Raw genomic sequence first — 21812 nt, 5'->3', positions numbered from 1 at the left:
CTGGCCGCCCGTGGCACGAGGCTGTTTGGAGCCGAGAAACGTCTGGAGCTGCGGTCCACATTCAGTGCCGTTGGTGAGTCGCTTCAGTTTGCATAAGCTGGGAATTTTCTCCACTCCGTTTGGGCTGCTTCCCCTGCGGGAAGTGAGCCACTTGAGGGTAAGTTGCTCCGGTGTGCACACCGGGAACATATCCCCTCTTAATTTGGGCTTTTCCTTTACGGGACAAGCCAATTTGTTTGACTGGGGTACCCTGCTGGAGAGGGGAATTGTTATTGGACTCTACCCGATTTGGGAACCGGTTCATTTGCGAGAGCTGGGCTTGGTGGAGGCCTCCGTTGGGGAGTGGAGGTGGAATTCCAGACTACACCTCTTCTGATTTTCTGTCAGTGTGACCGTAGCTTAGCTGTTTGTGTTTTTGTGTGTATGGGATGAGCCACTTGCGGTCCATTCTTTTTTGGTAGCCAGGCCGCTCTGGAGCCTCCGTCTGGGAATGGAGGTGGAATTTCTGGACTACACCTCATCTGATTCTTTGTTTGTGGGACCATGTGTTTGTTGTTTGTATGTGTGTTAGCACTTGCATTGACCAGCTGAGACATCTTTGGTGAATAACGGGGCTCGTGTGTGATGACACCAGGGTATCCTTCTCTATTGTGTTGGTTTCGCCTGTGGCAGAACGTTGGTTAGAATTTTCTTCTTTTTTGGAGCTGGGAACTCTAACCCTGAGAGACCGATTTGAATTGCTGTTTGCTTGATATTTGATAACACCGGCCGTGAATAATTAAGTATGGGTGATCAGAGCTCTGTTCCATCTTATAGTCCCCTGGGGTACTTTTGCAAAACTAAGAGATTTTTTTTTTTTTTCTTTGCGGTACGCGGGCCTCTCACTGCTGTGGCCTCTCCCGTCGCGGAGCACAGGCTCCGGACGCGCAGGCCCAGCGGCCATGGCTCACGGGCCCAGCCGCTCCGCGGCATGTGGGATCCTCCCGGACTGGGGCACGAACCCGTGTCCCCTGCATCGGCAGGTGGATTCTACTAGGCCTCCTGAGTTTCAAAGAGCAGACTCAAGCAGTTACCAATTAGGGGAGGGAGGGAATGCAGAAACAAAGGAAAAGCCGTTAAGAAACAATAGTTCAGCAAGAAAACAGAGCGCTAGCTCCTCTTCGAGGGGTATACATAACAATCTGGCATATATCTTTGAATTGTTCTGCAGAAACTAAGAACCCCACCCACCCAGGTGGGGAATGGTGACTACATGCTGACCATAAACAGTAGACCCCAGACTGGTTGGAGCCAGGTTGATTAAGATGCTGGAAACATCACCACCAACCAATCAGAAAAAAGTCCAGGAGCTGCAGCCCTCACCCCAAATGTTGCCTTAAAAAACCCTTCCCTAAAAGCCATCAGGGAGTTCAGGTCTTTTGAGCAGGAGCTGCCAGTTCTCCTTGCTTAGCACACTGCAATAAGTGCTGTACTTTCCTTCACCACAACCGGGTGTCAGGAGATTGGCTTTGCTGTGTGGAGCGTGAGTGAACCCAAGTTCTGTTAGGTAATACTAGTGACAAATTTTATTCACCTTTCATTTTTTCCTAATTAAAAATTTAAAAAATAATATTTAAAATAATATAGCCAAAATATTATCTTTTTGACATTTAATCAATATTTTAAGATAAATTTAGATAGTAAAAATTTTTTTCATATTAAGTCTTCAAAATTGACTGTGTATTTTATGCTTACCACGTTTCAACGCAGTCCAGACACATTTCATGGGCTCAGTAGCCACATGTGGCTAGTGGCTACCACATTAGGCAATACAACTGTTGAGTTTACGCTAAAGAGTAGAATCGCTGGGTTATAAGATCTGCACATTTTATTTCTCTTTTTTTAAGATATAAATGTTTAATGATATGAGTAGATAACTCAAGGGCAAGCAAATTTGATCAGCCCTTTAGAAATTAAAGAGTAGTATTGTAAGCATACGGGAGGAAAATTTTTCCTTCTCCCCTTCTAGGTTCTTTGGCTGGCATAATAATTTAATTGACACAAGACATTAACAGGAGAAAAACAAACAAAAGTTTATAACACGTATACATGGGAGAGGTCCAGTAAAATTGAGTAATTTCCCCAACTGGTGCAAGTCCTCACCTTAAATACCATCTTCAGCTAAAGACAAAAGAAGATGGGTGGAGTAGGGGGACAGTCACTTTGAGCAGTTATCAAAAAACAAAAACAAAAACAACACAGAAACACACAGTAAACAAAAGGAACATGGTGCTGTATTGATAAGAGTTTTAGAGGTTTGGTCTTCCCCCCTCTTCCTAGGAGAGGGAGGAAGATACCCTCACAAAGGGTGATTTCCCTTATATATAAAAATATCTTTACAAAAGGGTAACTTTTACAGTACTTAGTTTCCAGAGCTTCTCTTGTGTCTCAGTTTCTTAAAAATAACCAGTTTAAAATGATCCTGTGCTCAAGAGGAATATTTTGGGGTGGCATATTCTGCTCCCCTAAATAGGAATACTAAGTATTGACAATTAAAAACAAACTTAAAATATTCTTGATGTAAGCACAGTAAGAAAAAAACTGGTCAAGTGACGATGGAGGAAACATGTTTAGTCTAGTGGAAAGAAGTGACAGGCTTAGTTTCAAACAGTGAATTAATAAAATTTATGAATTTAATTTCATAATGCAGTATTAAGGTTTTAGCATAATTGACTTCACAATGGCTTTACTTAAGGAATTAAAAAATATAATTCTGTCCTTTAGTAAAAAAGGTCATCTGGATTAGCAATAGATTGAAAAAAAAATTGTAATTACTTTTTTTCTAGTTCTGACCAAAATGTAAATTCTGTGTATATTTGCAGAAGATATTTTGGGTTCATACTTTTGTTTCCATGATAAAAATATAAACCACGCTTAAAAGAGGTTCATGGGGCTTCCCTGGTGGCGCAGTGGTTGAGAGTCCGCCTGCCGATGCAGGGGACACGGGTTCGTGCCCCTGTCCGGGAAGATCCCACATGCCGCGGAGCGGCTGGGCCCTTGAGCCATGGCCGCTGAGCCTGCGCGTCCGGAGCCTGTGCTCTGCAACGGGAGAGGCCACAACAGTGAGAGGCCCGCGTAACTGCAAAAAAAAAAAAGAGAGATGAAAGCAAGATGTTCCAAGATTATCACTGGAGGAGGAATCTCCTCAGGGAACAGGCAAGATTTACCTTCCCCCAGGAATATTTCACTAGTGACTCTGCCATTGTCAGTACAGCTGGCCTGCAGGGTCCTGGTTCGCCCAGCAACACTCTGGCACAGAGGTGGGAGCTGAGTCCAGAGCACTCCTCCCAGAATATTCCAGTCTAGAAGAGAAAAGGCCAGGTGTTCATAAAAGAGACAGGTGGGTTAACTTGAAACCTGTGTGCTGTTAAGTGTGGCTAATTTATGCTCCACTTACTGGGCACTGTCATCCTCTGCTTTGTGTGGACATGTGTATACAGCTAACCCTGTCCCTAGGGCATCTAATCTCATCAAGACCAAAGCCCAAGAAGATGAGCCTCAGATACTCAGTGCTTCCCGGCCCTGCTCTCTGTGTTCACGCGTCTCCCCTGAGCAATGACCTCCTTTCCTTAGAATGGTGGACATCAGGCAAGCCTCCTGCTACAGGGAAGCCCATCCACTAACAAGGTCTCAGCTTTACCCTACAGTTCCAGCAGGGCCCTGTGGGCAGGGAAGTGACTTATGCATTCAGTTTGTTCCTTCATTTTTTTCAGTACGTATGTGTTGAATGAATAAGTGATACGAAGATAAGTAAGAACCTGTTCTGCGCTCCAGGAGTTAAAAATTCAACGGAAGAAAACACGTACACAATATTCCTCTTGCTGCAAGGGAGATTGTGCGGACTTTTATAATTGACACAATGCTACGGGCAGTGAGGGCAGGAGAGAGATGCTTTCTACCTTGCATAGTATTGAGGATTGTTCCACAATTTAATTTCAGTTTTCATGTGAAAATACACACGCATGTAATGAGTTTTTTAAAATGCTAAATTTAGTATGCAAAGTTCATCAGTACACGGTCACCTCTAAACTTTAACATGATGTAAAGAGGCTTGGCATTAATTTTTTTTCTTTTTCGTTATACAACCTATTTTTATTTTTAAAATCAGAGAAGACAGCGCTTCCCGCGTTTCCTGCCTCCGAGGAAGGAGGTATAAAAGACCCCACTCACGTGCCCAGTCCTTACGCGGTTCTCCCAACTAAGAACCCGTGCCAACCTGAGGAAGCAGAGAGAGGAAGCACGCGGAGTCCAGCCCTCCGCCCAGACCACGGAAACGCCCTGAGGATGTGCTGACCTCTGCCGGGTGGCCCGCGGCGCCTGCAAGAGCAGAGATGGGCGAGGCCGGCTAGGCGGCGATGCGCTGGGCGGGGCCTAGAGGGGCGGGCCGAGGGGCGTGGCGCGCGGCGCGCGGGCGCGCGGGTGGGTGGCCCGAAGCCGGGCGGCGAGGTTTTCCAGCGCTACCGGCGCAGCCTAGCGCAGCGTAAAGCCAGGCGAGGAGAGTACCCGCGCGGCCCAGCACCATCCAGCGTCCTCGGGACCAGGCGCTCGCTGCTGGTAAGTAACTCCCTACCAGGTCCCTGCTTGGCTGCCTGGCTGCAGGGGAGGAAAGGGGAAGGATGGGCTGAAGGGAGGGAGCAGGCTCTTAGCCAGGACCCCGCTGCCTCGAGCCGGGTCAGCTCCGCCGGGGAAGAGGAATCGTAGCCGGGGCAGGAGAAAGAGGACGCGCGGTGGGAATCGGTTTCGAGCTTGTGCGCCCGGGGCCGGGGATGGTGCAGGGCGCCCTGCCTCGACCCTACTCTTCCGTCCGGTCAAGGGAGCCTGGGGCTAGGACTCTGGTGCCCAGTGTCACCTGGAAGCCACTTTTTCTGGTCTCTTTCCCCCTGGTCCACGTAGCGAGTTGGAGCTTAGGAATCGGAGTTGGCGGCTGCGGGCTTGGATAGTCAGGGAGCAAACATTACTAATCGTTGTTGTCCCTTCGGGCCCGAGGCGTTAACTTCATTTAATCCTAACTGTAGCCCTGCGGAGAGGCATTTATTACCCCCATTCTACTGATAAAGAAGCCTAAGCCAGGATAATAAGTGACTTACCCTGGGGCCAAGTACTGGAAAAGAGACGCTACTCAAGGGCTCTGAAGCCCTCACGCGTCTCCCCATCTTCCTGTTCCCTCTCTATCCTTCACGCCAAGTCTAGGAAACGCGCGCTGCTGAGTCTGTGATGAAACAGGTGATTCTTCTTAAACTCATTCTACTCCCTTCCTAGGTTTCTTTTTGGTTTTGTGTTGTTAGCACCCAATTTCTGATTTAAATATTTCCAGTTTTTGTTTATTAGCTTTTAAGGTGGAAGAAGCTCTCGCTCACAGCTCTTTCCCCCCCTTGCAGCCCTTTCTCTGGACGCCGAGCAAAACACAGGCACCCCTGCCTGCTGCACACTTCTCATCTTTCCCGTTGGATGAGGTCACTTGTGCGTCCAGCCTCGGCCTTAGGGCTGCCCGGGTGGAGGTGAGTCTTGTATCACCTGGCATCCTGCACACCCTTGGCTTTGTTATTTCTTTTTAGAGAGAAGGGAGTCTTCATTTTAGAATTACTAGGACAAGAGGCAAATTGGGAAGATATACAGTGTTCAGAGAAAGCATGGTCTGCGTTTGGTGAGGGGTAGGTGAGGCGTGGGGTCGGGGACTTGCGTGCTTCTCTGGGGCATTCAGCCCCTCTTTAAGAGCTGTTCTGAAAGGCAGATTTGTTTTATAAAGGGGAGGAGGAGGGCTGAATGGTTGTTAAAGATCAGTGTGAATTACCTGCTAGGAACCCAGGCAGTTCCAAACAAGCCCCCCCACCCCCACCCGCCATAGGATTTGGTAACAGATTTCAATTAGGGCAAGAAGGAAAATGCAGGCTCTGTGGCTCTCTGCTGTTGCTTAATGGATTTTTTGCAGGCCTTCAGGATGGTCGTTCTGGGAAGATTTTGAGTCCTCAGAAATGGCTAACTCCTCTATGTTTAAAAACAATATAATGTACGGCGAATTTACGTTTACCCAGTTTTATTGATAGATGAAAGAAGTTTTGTTTGTTTGTTTTCCCCGTTTCATGGTGAGGGTTTAAAGGTTCCTGTCAGCTCCTCTGCCTTTGCTTCAGCCTGGCTTTGGAAAGAGCCTTCTCAGCCTTGGCGCTGAGTATGTACTGGATTCCATTCTTCATTAATTATAGCTCATTCTTGATTAATTATAGGACTGCTTCAAGTCACTAGTTACTTCATTTCCATTTGCAATTTAGTCACTTAACACTAAGGAAAATGTTTTTCTTGAGAACTATCAACTATCTACAAAATGAAATCAACAAATTTACAGGCACCAAACAAGTAATGTGTGGGGAGAGCTAAATGGACCTTGATTGGTCCCAGATGACCTGCAGAGGACCTGCCAACACCTGGGTGGGTATTGGCCATTTCCTCCCTATAACTGTGCTGGAATTCTGGTCCAATGTGACCAGAGCTCCCCCACCCAATAACTGAAAAATCTTTATTAAAAAATATGTAAAAAGGGATTTTTAATATTGGCTCTTCTTTTTTCTTTTCTAAAACACAAGAAATCAAATCAAATTTGGTTCATGTTGCAACATCTGTTTTCAGATCTCTTAGAAACTGCTATACCTGGTGATCACATTCTCAAGTGAATGAAAAATTCTGACCTATGATGTATATATATTGTACATTTTTCATGAAATGAGGTGGTAGGAAACAAATTAATACTGTTGAAAATCATCTCTTCTGAATCTCAATTTCTCTTTTCTGTGAAGTGTACATTAGTGTAGCTGCATTGAGGAAAGTAGTCTTTTTTGGGCCAACCAAGGAATTTTGTTACTGTTTATTCATGGTTCTAGCTCAGGATGTCAGATGCCTTACTCCCTGCCTTAAAAGGAGTTCCCAAATGACTAATTTTATAAATCTGGTCTTTCTCCTGGGGCCTGTCTGTACTTTTAACCACAATGGCTTTGACACAGGAGGCATGGCTTCAGGTTGTCATATGTCCTTTTGCCTATCTGTAGCAAACGCATGTATGGTTAGACCAGAGTTTCTCAACTTTGGTACTTTTGACATTTTTGGCCAGATAATTTCCTGTTGGGATTGTCTTCTGCATTGTAAGATGGGTAGCAGTGTCCTTGGCTTGACTCACTGGATGCCACCAGTCCCCTCCATCTAGGTTTTTTTTTTTTTTTAATTAATTAATTAATTAATTAGGCTGCGACAGGTTTTAGTTGCGGCACGCGAGCTCTTTGTTGTGGTGCGTGGGCTTCTCTCTAGTTTTGGCGCTCTGGCTCTAGAGCACAGGGGCTTAGTAGTTGCGGCGTGTGGGCTTAGTTGCCCCCGTGGCACATGGGATCTTAGTTCCCCAACCAGGGATCAAACCCAGGTCCTCTGCATTGGAAGGCGGAGTCTTAACCACTGGATCACCAGGGAAGTCCCCCCTCCGTCTAGTTGTAACAACCAAAAATGTCTCCAGACATTGCCAAATGTTCCCTGGGGAACAGAGTCACCCAGTTGAGAAAAACATGCACCGATAGTTAAAATGCTCTAGATGTTTATTAACTAAACTGTATACTAAACACAGTTAACTTTAAACTTCTAATGACTAGAGAAGCTATTGGTAAAGTTTAAACATCTGACATTTAAAATATTTTTATAATAAAGATGACTAAACCAGTGTTCTTCGTGAATGGCCACGTGTATTCTGCCAGGTTTTATCGCCAAAGAAATCTCAAGTGTTTGACGCAGCTGTTAAATTTCTAAAGTTTAAAATGTGGAAGCTAAAAAGGAGTTATACAGCAGTTTTCATTTTTCTCTTTTCAGTGTGCTCATTGTCTTTCAGATTTTTTTAAGGTATGATGGAATATCAGTGGACCATGGTTATTGATTTGAAAAAATTGACACAATCCCTAATTTTAGAACAACAAACAAAAACTTTTAAGCAAAAATTTTAAAAGAGAGACTCAATCTAAATCATGTTCAGAGTAGAATTTAGTTTTAAAAGAAATGTAGAACTTTTTGCCTAACAGCAGTAAATAGGACAACCATGTGTTTCTGTAGTCTGAGATATCCTAATTTTATGAACGAGAACACTAAGTAATATATGATATTGCTTATCAGAAGAAAAAATGTCCTGCAAGTATAATCCTCTCTTTTTAGACCCTGGGAGGTTGAAAACATTGCCCTGGTTATAAACGATGCATCCTTAGAGAAATCAGACTAATTTGTAAGACTCAGGACTGGCTACATAATTTGTGAGGCCCCTTGTTAAAATATTATGAAGAATTTCAGGGTGGCGACAGACAGCTGAGCGTTAAGCAAAGTTCAGGGTCCTGTGCAACAGCACACAGGAAACTGGCCCTGGTAAAACTCTGTCCGTAGCTCAAAAGAGGATTGTGGTCACAAATGCAAATCCAGAGAAGTGTTCCTGCTGCCAGGAAGCACCCAGAATTTCTGATTCTTTTATTGTCCAAATATTTTCAATCAGGAGTCTATGTGTATTTGATAATCAGTGCACTAAATTTACTAAGAACTTCCTCCCATGATTAATTTTTCTTTTGCTAAAGAGGGAGCCAGATAGTTTGCAAGGGGCCTGGGTACCTGCACCTGTTTACTCACTGAACAACTATTTACTGAGCTCCTGTTGGATGCCAGGCATTGTCAGCTCTGGGGCTACAGCTGGGAATGGGGTCGAGGGTCCCTGCCTTTATGAACCATTTAGTCTAGTGGCTGGTTGTCGGGGGGCAGGGGGCTGACTAGCACGTAGTCACACAGGCAATCACAGTCATAAATGGTACTTGAGAAAAGCACAGATGTCCAGAGAACATTTAACCTGGGGACCTAGACTAGTTTAGGGGAGGGGATTACTCAGGGTAGGTCCACCTAAAAAGAGACATTTAAAATGAGGCCTTAAAAACGAGAAGAAAGTAGTCAGGTGAATTAGGGTTTAAAGTTCCAGGCTGAAATGGTTGAGAACAAGGAAGGAACGTGGCTTGGAATGAGGCCTCTTGGGTCATTTTTTGGACTTCGGACTTTAATGAAAAGGTAGCGGGGGCGCTTCCCTGGTGGCGCAGTGGTTGAGAGTCCGTCTGCTGATGCAGGGGACACGGGTTCATGCCCTGGTCTGGGAGGATCCCACATGCCGCAGAGCGGCTGGGCCTGCGCGTCCGGAGCCTGTGCTCCGCAACGGGAGAGGCCGCAACAGTGAGAGGCCCGCGTACCGCAAAAAAAAAAAAAAAAAAAAAAAAAAAGTAGGGGGATCTCATTGAAAGCTTTCAAATGGGAGATGAGATGATTAGATTTGGGTTTTAAAAATGCTATCGTCACTGCTGTGTTTGGAGGGGTAAGCCCTGTTGGCATATACAGTGCCTTTGTGGAAACCAGAAAAAGGCTTCCCTTCTGGGTGGACCAATTAGAAAAGATGTACTGCTTGTCCCACTAGATCGGGCCTAAAGGCAGCCCCCTGAGCCAGTCACTTTGTGTGGGCACAGCCTGTACAGTCATAGGCGGCTACCCTGGGGAGGGGGAGAATTGGGTGCAGTAGTGCAAAGGCTTTTCAGTCACCCAGGGATAGGGGGTGGGCTTGGGAGGGAGGAAGAGAGGGAGAGAGACATGGAGTTAGTAGTTAAAAATCAGTAAGAAGGTAGTGACTATTTGGATATAGTTGATAGAGAGGGAGGTATCAAGGATGATTTAAAAGTTTGGCATAAATACCTGAGTGGGATAGGATAGTGAAACCCTTTATAGTTGAAGGCAGTAGAGGAGGAGTGGGTTTGTACAAGGTGGGAGAGGGAAGGTAATTCCATCCATATCTGTCTGCTTGTGAGACAGCCATGTGGAGTCAGGGAATAGGCAACGGGAACTCCTGAAAGAGATCAGGGGTGGAAATAACATGTTTGGGAGGTATTGCAAGTAATCACTGCATATGAAAAAGATCCTCCAGTGCTCCGCTAGCTCAGTCTGTAAGAGCATGAGATGCTTAAAAAAGATCATCCAAAGAGGGGTGTAGAATGAGAAGGGGAGGGACTGGTCCTGGAGAGTTTGATCACTGTGCTCGGATGAAGAGGAGAAGTTGGTTAAGACTGAGAAGCCAGGTACACCTGCGGGGTAGGGAGGAAATATGGGGTCTGTGGCCCACTCTTTGCTTGTTTGTTTTTGGCTTGTTTTTTCAAATCGCAATTGAAGAAACTTGAATGTATTCTGATGCTGTTGGGAAGTTTCTAGTAGAGACGGGAGAGGCTGAGGATGTGGGAGTGAGAAGGGACCCTAGGTAGCCTCAGGGTGAGACGCGTCACTAGAAAGACCAAGTAATTAAGAGGGTTGGAACTTTTCAGCTCCACATGGTGACCTCTGGGAAGGGGAGGAGGTGCTAGGGATTGGGTTATAAAAACACTTGAACAGGGGCTTCCCTGGTGGCGCAGTGGTTGAGAGTCCGCCTGCCCATGCAGGGGACACGGGTTCGTGCCCCGGTCCGGGAGGATCCCACATGCCGCGGAGCGGCTGCGCCCGTGAGCCATGGCTGCTGAGCCTGCGCATCCGGAGCCTGTGCTCCGCAACGGGAGAGGCCACAACAGTGAGAGGCCTGCGTACCGCAAAACAAACAAACAAAAAACAAAAAAAACTTTGAACAACACCGTTTGGAGAGCTTCTGGGTAGCTGCACACATCAAGGTGCTGAGCATGGGCAGCCTGCCGGGAGGAGCAGCCAGGAAGCTCGGCGCCCGTCCCCCCATACCTTGCCCTATGTATCTCTTCCTTTTGGCTGTTCCTGAGTTGTATGCTTTCTAATCAACTGTAGTGGTAAGTAAAGTGTTTTCTGGAATCCTAGCTGTGCTAGCAAATTTTTGAACCTGGGGTTGGGGTGTCATGAGAAATGCTGAATTCATGGAACCCCCAAGTTTATAATTTGCCTGGGCACCCCATTCGCAGCTGATGACTGAAGTGCGGGCAGTCTTGTGGGACTGAGCCCTTAATCGGTGGGGTCGGGGCTGACTCCAGCTAGTTCGTGACAGAATTGAACTGAATGGTTGAGTACCCAGTTGGTGTCAGAATTGGTGGGTGTCAGGAGGAAAAAACCCCGCACTTGGTGTCAGAAGTGTTTTAAAAAACAGCTCAGCCCCACGTACCTGAAATAGCCTCTTACTACCTTTTCTTCAAATCATTTCCCACCTTTCACCTTACACTTGATGACTAAAGGCATTAATGCTCACCTGAGAGCTTATTTTGATGGACATCAAAGCCCCCGGGGTGGGGGTGTGGCTTCTGGAGGGAAAGGGTCTTCCCAGGCTCCCTCCTCAATGCGCAGGTACATGTCCAAGTTCTCAATGTTGACTCTACATTAGGAACACTTGGGAGCTTTTAAAATTCCTGCCACTCAGGTGAAACTCCAGACCAATTCCATCGAATTTCAGGGAGGGGGATCGGTATTCTTGGAAAGCTCCCAGGTAGTTCCAACATGTGTACAGCCAAGGTTGAGAGCCACTCCCTCGGCTACCAGACCATTTAAAGCCATTCTGCGCCCTTGAGCTGCAGCCGATTACCTGGAATTCACTGTATTTGCCTACTGTGTATGAACAATTAGGTTGAGACCATTATGAACGAAATAGATTGGCATCCAAAGCGGGAGGCGAATGACGATTCTATCGGGGTGTTGAAGGAAATTATGAGATCTTCTATTTATAATTTTGTAAATATTTAAGAAGGAAACCAAGCTGTCTTACCAGTTAAAGTCTGTGTTGCCAGTGGTGCCTTCTGGATCTGCTATCCTATGCGAGGCGTGTGATCTCCTAAGGAGGAGGCTGGGATTCCTCGCCCAGGTGGGGCCCTCCTCACCTCACCCTTAAGCACTTTGTGAAGTGTTGCAATTTGCCAGTGACAGCGTATCATTGAGTTATGTAGTTGTTTTATCAACGCAAAGGCTTTAAATTACAGCATCTCTCAAACGGAGAACTGAGACTTAGCTGGTGAACTGAGACTTAGCCGTGAGTTGGTTACAGGTGTCCTGAGATTTGATTCTCAGCCACGGGAGCTGAAGTTGAGCATTCGCCTCGTTGGATGTGTGTCAGGGCATGAGAGAGAATTGCAGCTTCAGGTGGTAGATGCTTTACCATCCTTTATAATGCTCTGAGGAGGGAGCGTGACCGTCTTTGCACCACTCAGCATCCCTGGTTCTCTTCCCGGCACCCACCTAAGAGCGGTTGAGTTTACAGGTGTTTGCATCTTTTTTTAACAAAAGACAAGGTTTCCAGATTTGCTGCCCTTTCCCAGTTTTGCTGTGCCTGTCAGTAGTTGCAGCTACTTTGTAGAGCAGGAACAATCCAAGATAAGTGTGAAATGCTCACAAGGAGAGGGAGAGTGACTGCTTTTCAGAAGAAATTTATGCTATAGAGGCATTTGGAAATAACCATTTGGAAAACGTTTGCATTAGGATGCGAACATGTTGCCAAGAAATATGGTAGATTTGTGAGTTATCAAAACTCCCCTTCCCAAAAGAAAAAACTTTATTTTATTTATTAAAAAAATTAATTAATTTTTATTTTTGGCTGAGTTGGGTCTTTGTTGCTGTGTTGCGCATGGGCTTTCTCTAGTTGTGGCGAGCGGGGCTACTCTTCTTTGTGGTGCGCGGGCTTCTCATTGCGGTGGCTTCTCTTGTTGTCAAGCACGGGCTCTAGGCCCATGGGCTCAGCCGCTGTGGCTTGCAGGGGCTTAGTTGCTCTGCCGCATGTGGGATCTACCCGGACCAGGGCTCGAACCCGTGTCCCCTGCATTGGCAGGCGGATTCTTAACCACCGCGCCACCAGGGAAACCCTTATTTTTATTTTTACATTTTTGGCCACACCACACAGTATGTGGGATCTTAGTTCCCAGACCAGGGATGGAACCCGCGCCCCCTGCAGTGGAAGCGCGGAGTCTCAACCACTGGACCTCCAGGGAAGTCCCAGAAAAAGCTTTTAAAAACTTGGAAACAGAATTGTCTACCTGTTAAAATGTTTTAGGTGAAGAATATCAGTAAGTTTTGAATCTATTTGTTGAAGTTATAAAAATGTGACACCTGAGACTAATTTGCAAGAAGGACTGATTGAAACCAGTTGAGTCTCATCAAGGAGTTTTTTTTATAATTGATCAATAGACAGAAAAGTATCAAGATTTGGGAAGCAGAACTAAGTGTGTTCTGCTGTTTTTCCAGTGTATCCCTGCCACCCCAGATAGTCATTAAAGCAAAATGTTACAGTACACTGAGCTTGGAAGCAGTCATTCAAGCGCTGGATCGCAAAGTAAATGGGGGTTTTCAAAAATAATGAAGCACATTTAATATATTGCTTTCGTTACAAATATTAATAAAAATTTGTAGTGAGCAAGAACTTTTGTGCCCTAAGTGATTAAGCTAATAGGTTTTATTTCCTCTTGCTCCACCTTTTTGTTTTGTAATGCATATTATTTAAGGTACATATGTACAGTAGTACATGTAATTTTTAAAGAAATATACATATATTGAAGGTACTTGAGGCTTTTACTCTTAGTGTTTGTAGTAAAAATTTTGCCAGCTTATCATTAAAAACTGCGAGTCAAACTGCTGTCTCTCCACACACACACACACAGCGCAGTCTGAAAACTTGCTTTCCTTGTAAACTTTAATCTAAAACTGCCTCTTCCCCGTGACACGCTCCTGTAGCTCACTCAGTGGAAAATAAAATTGCTATTAGAGTAAAAATAAGTGCTCATACTCTGGAAGGAATTGAATGCTGTGTCTTGTTTCCCTTGAAATGTGTACATTAAACTTCCTTTAAACAAGCCACTTTGAACACTTTAAAAAACAAGCACAAAAAGCCACGGAACTTCAAGAAATCTTGTCGTCAGCCCTTTGCTCTGGAACGGGTAAATGCTTTAAGTCATGTGGCTTCCCTTTCTTTCATTCACTAGCCACGTCATTGCTGTTGTCCCAGCACCCAGACAAGCCAGTTTGGGTATTTTTGGCAAGCAGAGATTGGTGGAGGGCTGCAGTTCTCTGGGCAGCTGAAGGTTAAGAAGCCAGTCCAGGTCAGCTGTGTCCTGTCTTGGGGCTCTGACTGCCTCTCCAGCAAAAGGTTGACTTGAGGCACAGGGTGTCAGACATTCCAGCAGGATTCAGCTGACCATCATGTTGCAGTCAAGTAATCACGAATTTTCTGAAATCAGCAGCTGGACCCAGGTATGCTCCCAGGGTACCGTCCCAGGCTATTCGACTTGCCAGGCTTATGTGTCCTTTGGATGTAAGCGCAGGACATGCCTCTAGAATATCCCTAATCCATCCACATAGACAGAGCATCCCGATCTCATTGTCCACTCTTTTCTCAAATGCCATGTTAATCAAAGTCATTAGCTTCACCCAGGAAGATCCAGTTCTAACACTCCTGCTAATTAACAAAACGTCTGGTTTGCAGTGAAAATACCTGAAGCACTCGTAGTAGCTGCCACTGGAGTGCAGCTGTCCCAGGAATGTGTTCCTGTTTAGGGCTTTTGACCTCTCTAGCTCCCAGGTATAGATGAAAACCACATTTACATCTTACTGGCTCTGCTCAAGTATTTTAAAAGTACACTACAGGGGCTTCCCTGGTGGCGCAGTGGTTGAGAGTCCGCCTGCCGATGCAGGGGACACGGGTTCGTGCCCCGGTCCGGGAAGATCCCACATGCCGCGGAGCGGCTGGGCCCTTGAGCCATGGCCGCTGAGCCTGCGCGTCCGGAGCCTGTGCTCCGCAACGGGAGAGGCCACAGCAGTGAGAGGCCCGCGTACAGCAAAAAAAAAAAAAAAAAAAAAAAAAGTACACTACAGTCAACCTAACAATATTACGTTGATTGCCTTTTATCAGAGAACTTGCAAGTTCCCTGAAAAAATAGGCATGGCTATAAAAATACAAGATTTTCAGGACTTCCCTGGTGGTCCAGTGGTTCAGTGGTTAAGACTCGACTCTCCCAATGCAGGGGAACCCTGGTTGGGGAACTAAGATCCTGCATGCCGCACAGCCCGGCCAAAAAGGGGAAAAAAAAAAATACAAGATTTTCAAACACATGCACAAATCAAAATGAGTGCCTTTGAACACCTTGTTTAGTATCCATGAAACCAAGCAGGACCCTGTGGAGCCCTCCCAAGTACAAAGGCTTTCTCTGCCCCACCACTTCTTGCCTGTAGGGAAAGGATTTTAGCCTCCTAGACCTTCCCTGAGTTCCAAAGGTCAGATTCAAATAGTTACTACTTAGAGGGGGGAGGGAATGCAGAAACAAAGGAAAGGCAGTCAAGGAACAAATAGCGCAGCCATCAGTCAGGGCCCTGGTTTCTCCTGAAGGGATCTGTGATCTCTTTTACGGGCACTAAGGCCCCCCACCCAGGTGGAGGGTGGTAACTTCAGGTGCACGGGCCCCAGACTGGTTGGAACCAGAAGGCTGATGATTGAGATTGTTGGAACACCACCCTGTTGCCTCACCACCAACCAATCAGAGGAAGGGCACACACCCTGCAGACCTCCCCCCAACAAAGTTTGCCTTAAAAAAAACCTGTTTCCCCAAAACCGTCGAGGAGTTAGGGGTTTTTTGAGCATTGGTAGCCCCGGACTCCTTGTCTGGCGCCTTACAATAAAGGCTGCATTTTCCTTCACCGTAACCCAGTGTCAGTAGATTGGCTGTACTGTGCACAGATGTGTGGACCGATGTTTGGTTCTGTAACATCCTTAGATGTTTCTGGTTATTTTGAGGATTAGCCTCTGTGCTAAATTGGACCCATTAGGAAAGGGACCAGTGTTTGATGGTAGATGTGATTTTGGAATGTGGTAAAAGTCAGCCTTACAAGGTAGATGATCATGCTCAGTAATACCATTTTGGGGAGGTGGGGTAGGGAGGTTAAAAATAAAGCGTAAGTGTAAGAAAATAATACACTAGATTTCTTGTTTGACTCATATAGAGATTTTTTTTCTTTCTTTTTTTGGTTATGAAATTTGACCTGTATTGAAAGGGGATGGAAGAAAAGAAAAGAAGCGATGTTTGATGGCCATTAACCACACAGGAATCAGATTTCTCATTTGGGTTTCTGTGGCCGGCCCTTCCAATCTCCCCCGGCCCCATTCCCCTCCCCCACCAAATTGAGTTGAGGCAAAGCAGTAGAGTGTAAAAACGCACATTCTGACAGGGTGAAGTTCAGGGTGAACCCTCAGCCTTTACACTCACAGTTGACCCTTAGAAAAGTCACTTGTGCCCCTGGGCCCCAGCTTCTTCGTGAGTTAAAGAGGAGAGGGGCTTGGGACTAGCTGGATTTTTTCCTTATGGTTGTAATCTGCTGCTCTAAAATGTGTTCTTGGTCAAATTTGAGAAATTCTGAATGCCATGCCCCTTGTACCTGTCTTTAAATATTCATGGTGAGCATTACCATCTTGAGAGCTATTAGAAGGAAGAAGCCTGGGAGTACGGCATCTTGTCCAACTTTGTTTCTGACCACATTTCTCATAATTTATTGGACCACAGGATCCACCTGACCCCCACAACCTAGTAACTGCCCACCAGAGCTGGTGTTTCTAGCAGGACTAGATGCATTCTCAAGTTACTTTCAGCTCTACAATGGATGCATTGTTTTCAAAATAGCTTTTTACTGTATTGACCAAGCCTATAATTTCCCGCAGAAGGCTCAGCAAATAACCTTTGTGTGAACTCTTTGAGATCAGGGAGATGCATTATTTGTGATTGTATTTTTCCCCTAGAACCTATATGATAGGTTTTGTTTAATAGCTTTTTGTACAACACACTGTTTTGTATAATAGCTGCTTCTGCGGAATTAAGTGTATTCAGGTATTTGTCAATAAACTTGAGATACAGTTTCTTATTTGGGGAGGGTGTCTGAAAAAAGTTACCCTTAGATATGAATTAAAGATTTGAACAATGTCCAGTTGAGGAAATGTAAACAATAATAATGCATAAATTCCTAATGTTCATCGAAGGCTCATTATGTATCAAGTATAGTGTAAGTACATTACAGGTTGGCTCACTTATTCTGTATAAAAACTAATGTATGGGGTTTCCCTGGTGGCGCAGTGGTTGAGAGTCTGCCTGCCGATGCAGGGAACATGGGTTCGTGCCCCGGTCTGGGAAGATTCCACATGCCGCGGAGCGGCTGGGCCCGTGAGCCATGGCGGTCCGCAACAGGAGAGGCCACAGCAGTGAGAGGCCCGCGTACGGCAAAAAAAACCCCAAAAAAACCCCCCAAAAACCTAATGTATGTATGATCCTTAACCCAATTAAATTGCTTAATATTATTGTTATTTTTAAACATCTTTATTGGAGTATAATTGCTTTACAATGGTGTGTTAGTTTCTGCTTTATAACAAAGTGAATCAGCTATACATATACATATATCCTCATATCTCCTCCCTCTTGCGTCTCCCTCCCATCCTCCCTATCCCATCCCTCTAGGTGGTCACAAAGCACCGAGCTGATCTCCCTGTGCTATGAGGCTGCTTCTGACTAGCTATCTCTTTTACATTTGGGAGTCTATATATGTCCATGCCACTCTCTCACTTCGTCCCAGCTTAGCCTCCCCCCACCCGACCCCGTGTCTTCAAGTCCATTCTCTACGTGTGCATCTTTATTCCTGTCCTGCCCCTAGGTTCATCAGAACCATTTTTTTTTAGATTCATATATATGCATTAGCATATGGTATTTGTTTTTCTTATTCTGACTTACTTCACTCTGTTTGACAGATTCTAGGTCCATTCACCTCACTACAAATAACTCAGTTTCGTTTCTTTTTATGACTGAGTAATATTCCATTGTATATATGTGCCACATCTTCTTTATCCATTCATCTGTCAATGGACACTTAGGTTGCTTCCATGTCCTGGCTATTGTAAATAGAGCTGCAGTGAACATTGTGGTACATGACTGTTTTTGAATTATGCTTTTTGCAGGGTATATGCCCAGTAGCGGGATTGCTGGGTCGTATGGTAGTTTTATTTTTACTTTTTTTTTGCGGTACGAGGGCCTCTCCCGTTGCGGAGCACAGGCTCCGGATGCGCAGGCTCAATGGCCATGGCCCATGGGCCCAGCCGCTCTGTGGCATGTGGGATCTTCCCGGACAGGGGCACGAACCCATGTGCCCTGCATCGGCAGGCGGACTCTCAACCACTGTGCCACCAGGGAAGCCCTGTTTGTAGATTTTTTGATGGTGGCCATTCTGACTGGTGTGAGGTGATACCTCACTGTAGTTTTGATTTGCATTTCTCTAATGACTAGTGATGTTGAGCATTCTTTCATGTGTTTGTTGGCAATCTGTATATCTTCTTTAGAGAAATGTCTATTTAGGTCTTCTGCCCATTTTTGGATTGGATTGTTTGTTTTTTTGATATTGAGCTCATGAGCTGCTTGTAAATTTTGGAGATTAATCCTTTGTCGGTTGCTTCATTTGCAAATATTTTCTCCCATTCTGAGGGTTGCCTTTTCATCTTGTTTATAGTTTCCTTTGCTGTGCAAAAGCTTTTAAGTTTCATTAGGTCCCATTTGTTTATTTTTGTTTTTATTTCCATTTCTCTGGGAGGTGGGTCAGAGAGGATCTTGCTGTGATTTATGTCACAGAGTGTTCTGCCTATGTTTTCCTCTAAGAGTTTGATAGTGTCTGGCCTTACATTTAGGTCTTTAATACATTTTGAGTTTATTTTTGTGTATGGTGTTAGGCACTGTTCTAATTTCATTCTTTTACATGTAGTTGTCCAGTTTTCCCAGCACCACTTATTGAAGAGGCTGTCTTTTCTCCATTGTATATTCTTGCCTCCTTTATCAAAAATAAGGTGACCATATGTGCATGGGTTTATCTCTGGGCTTTCTATCCTGTCCCGTTGATCTATATTTCTGTTTTTGTGCGAGTACCATACCATACTGTCTTGATTATTGTACCTTTGTAGTACAGTCTGAAGTCAGGGAGCCTCATTCCTCCAGCTCCGTTTTTCTTTCTCAGGATTGCTTTGGCTAATCAGGGTCTTTTGTGTTTCCATACAAATTTTAAGATTTTTTGTTCTAGTTCTGTGAAAAATGCCATTGGTAGTTTGACAGGGATTGCACTGAATCTGTAGATTGCTTTGGGTAGTATAGTCATTTTCACAGTGTTGATTCTTCCAATCCAAGAACATGGTGTATCTCTCCATCTGTTGGTATCATCTTTAATTTCTTTCATCAGTGTCTTATAGTTTTCTGTGTACAGGTCTTTTGACTCCTTAGGTAGGTTTATTCCTAGGTATTTTATTCTTTTTGTTGCAATGGTAAGTGGGAGTGTTTCCTTAATTTCTCTTTCAGATTTTTCATTAGTGTATAGGAATGCAAGAGATTTCTGTGCCTTAATTTTGTATCCTGCTACTTTCCCAAATTCATTTATTAGCTCTAGTAGTTTTCTGGTAGCATCTTTAGGGTTCTCTATGTATGGTATCATGTCATCTGCAGACAGTGACAGCTTTACTACTTCTTTTCTGATTTGGATTCCTTTTATTTCCTTTTCTTCTCTGATTGCTGTGGCTAAAACTTGCAAAACTATGTTGAATAATATTGGTGAGAGTGGGCAACCTTGTCTTGTTCCTGATCTTAGAGGATATGGTTTCAGTTTTTCACCATTGAGAACAATGTTGGCTGTGGGTTTGTCGTATATGGCCTTTATTATGTTGAGATGAGTTCCCTCTATGCCTCTTTTCTGTAGGGTTTTTATCATAAATGGGTGTTGAATTTTGTCGAAAGCTTTTTCTGCATCTGTTGAGATGATCATATGATTTTTATTCTTCAGTTTCTTAATGTGGTGTATCACATTGATTGATTTGCATATATTGAAGAATCCTTGCATTCCTGGGATAAACCCCACTTGATCATGGTGTATGATCCTTTTAATGCGCTGTTGGGTTCTGTTTGCTAGTATTTTCTTGACGAGTTTTGCATCTATGTTCATCAGTGATATTGGCCTGTAGTTTCCTTTCTTTGTGACATCTTTATCTGGTTTTGGTATCATGGTGATGGTGGCCTCGTAGAATGAGTTTGGGAGTGTTTTCCCTCTGCTATATTTTGGAAGAGTTTGAGAAGGATAGGTGTTAGCTCTTGGCTAAATGTTTGATAGAATTTGCCTGTGAAGCCATGTGGTCCTGGGCTTTTGTTTGTTGGCAGATTTTTAATCACAGTTTCAATTTCAGTGCGTGTGATTGATTGGTCTGTTTACAATTTCTGTTTCTTCTTGCTTCAATCTCGGAAGGTTGTGCTTTTCTAAGAATTTGTCCATTTCTTCCAGGTTGTCTGTTTTATTGGCATATAGTTGCTTGTAGTAATCTCTCAGGGTCCTTTGTATTTCTGCTGTGTCAGTTGTTACTTCTCCTTTTTCATTTCTAATTCTATTGATTTGAGTCTGCTCCTTTTTATTTCTTGATGAGTCTGGGTAATGGTGTATCAATTTTGTTTATCTTTTCAAAGAACCAGCTTTTAGTTTTACTGATCTTTGCTATTGTTTCCTTCATTTCTTTTCATTTATTTCTGATCTGATCTTTATGATTTCTGTCCTTCTGCTAACTTTGGGTTTTTTTGTTCTTCTTTCTCTAATTGCTTTAGGTGTAATGTTAGGTTGTTTATTTGGGATATTTTGTTTCTTAAGGTAGGATTGTATTGCTATAAAGTTCCCTCTTAGAACTGCTTTTGCTGCATCCCATAGGTTTTCGGTCGTTGTGTTTTCATTGTCATTTGTTTCTAGGTATTTTTTGGTTTCCTCTTTGATTTCTTCAGTGATCTCTTGGTTATTAAGTAGTGTATTGTTTAACCTCCATGTGTTTGTATTGTTTACCGATATTTTCCTGTAATTGATATCTAGTCTTATAGAATTGTGGTTAGAAAAGATAGTTGATATGTTTTCAATTTTCTTAAATTTGCCAAGGCTTGATTTGTGACCCGAGATATGATCTATCCTGGAGGATGTTCCATGAGCACTTGAGAAGAAAGTGAATTCAGTTGTTTTTGGATAGAATGTCCTATAAAGATCAATTAAGTCCATCTTGTTTAATATATCATTTAAAGCTTGTGTTTCCTTATTTATTTTCATTTTGGATCATCTGTCCATTGGTGAAAGTGGGGTGTTAAAGTCCCCTACTATGATTGTGTTCCTGTCAGTTTCTCCTTTTATGGCTGTTAGCACTTGCCTTATGTATTGGGGTGCTCCTATGTTGGGTGCATAAATATTTACAATTGTTATATCTTCTTCTTGGATTGGTCCCTTGATCATTATGTAGTATCCTTCTTTGTCTCTTGTAAGAGTCTTTATTTTAAAGTCTATTTTGTCTGATATGAGAATTGCTACTCCAGCTTTCTTTTGATTTCCATTTGCATGAAATGTCTTTTTCCATCCCCTCACTTTCGGTCTCTGTGTGTCCCTAGGTCTGAAGTGGGTCTCTTGTAGACAGCATATATATGGGTCTTGTTTTTGTATCCATTCAGCCAGTCTGTGTCTTTTGGCTGGAGCATTTAATCCATTTACATTTAAGGTAATTATCGTTATGTATGTTCCTATTACCATTTTCTTAATTGTTTTGGGTTTGTTATTGTAAGTGTTTTCCTTCTTTTGTGTTTCCTGTCTAGAGAAGTTCTTTTAGCATTTGTTGTAAAGCTGGTTTGGTGGTGCTGAATTCTCTTAGCTTTTGCTTGTCTGTAAAGGTTTTAATTTCTCTGTCGAATCTGATTGAGGTCCTTACTGGGTAGAGTAATCTTGGTTGTAGGTTTTTCTCTTTCATCACT

At 44.1% G+C, this 21812-nt stretch overlaps 1 protein-coding gene across 4 annotated transcripts in view; it reads left to right on the top strand.

The window, feature by feature from the left end:
• Positions 1 to 4465: 4465 nt before the first annotated feature.
• GCNT1 (glucosaminyl (N-acetyl) transferase 1) overlaps positions 4466 to 21812 on the top strand; it is a 71300-nt gene continuing 53953 nt past the window's right edge. For 3 of the 4 annotated variants that reach the window (XR_004350279.1, XM_032634322.1, XM_032634320.1), the window contains exons 1-2: positions 4466 to 4593; positions 5418 to 5537. The gene's annotated coding sequence lies outside the window, so the exon portion shown is untranslated. The remainder of the gene's footprint in view (positions 4594 to 5417; positions 5538 to 21812) is intronic. The other variant, XM_032634321.1, reaches the window with a different exon arrangement.

This window comes from Phocoena sinus, chromosome 6, assembly GCF_008692025.1.
Source record: "Phocoena sinus isolate mPhoSin1 chromosome 6, mPhoSin1.pri, whole genome shotgun sequence".
Lineage (NCBI taxonomy): Eukaryota > Metazoa > Chordata > Mammalia > Artiodactyla > Phocoenidae > Phocoena > Phocoena sinus.
The sequence above is the reverse complement of the archived record's forward strand: the minus strand, read 5'-3'. Positions and strand labels throughout refer to the sequence as shown.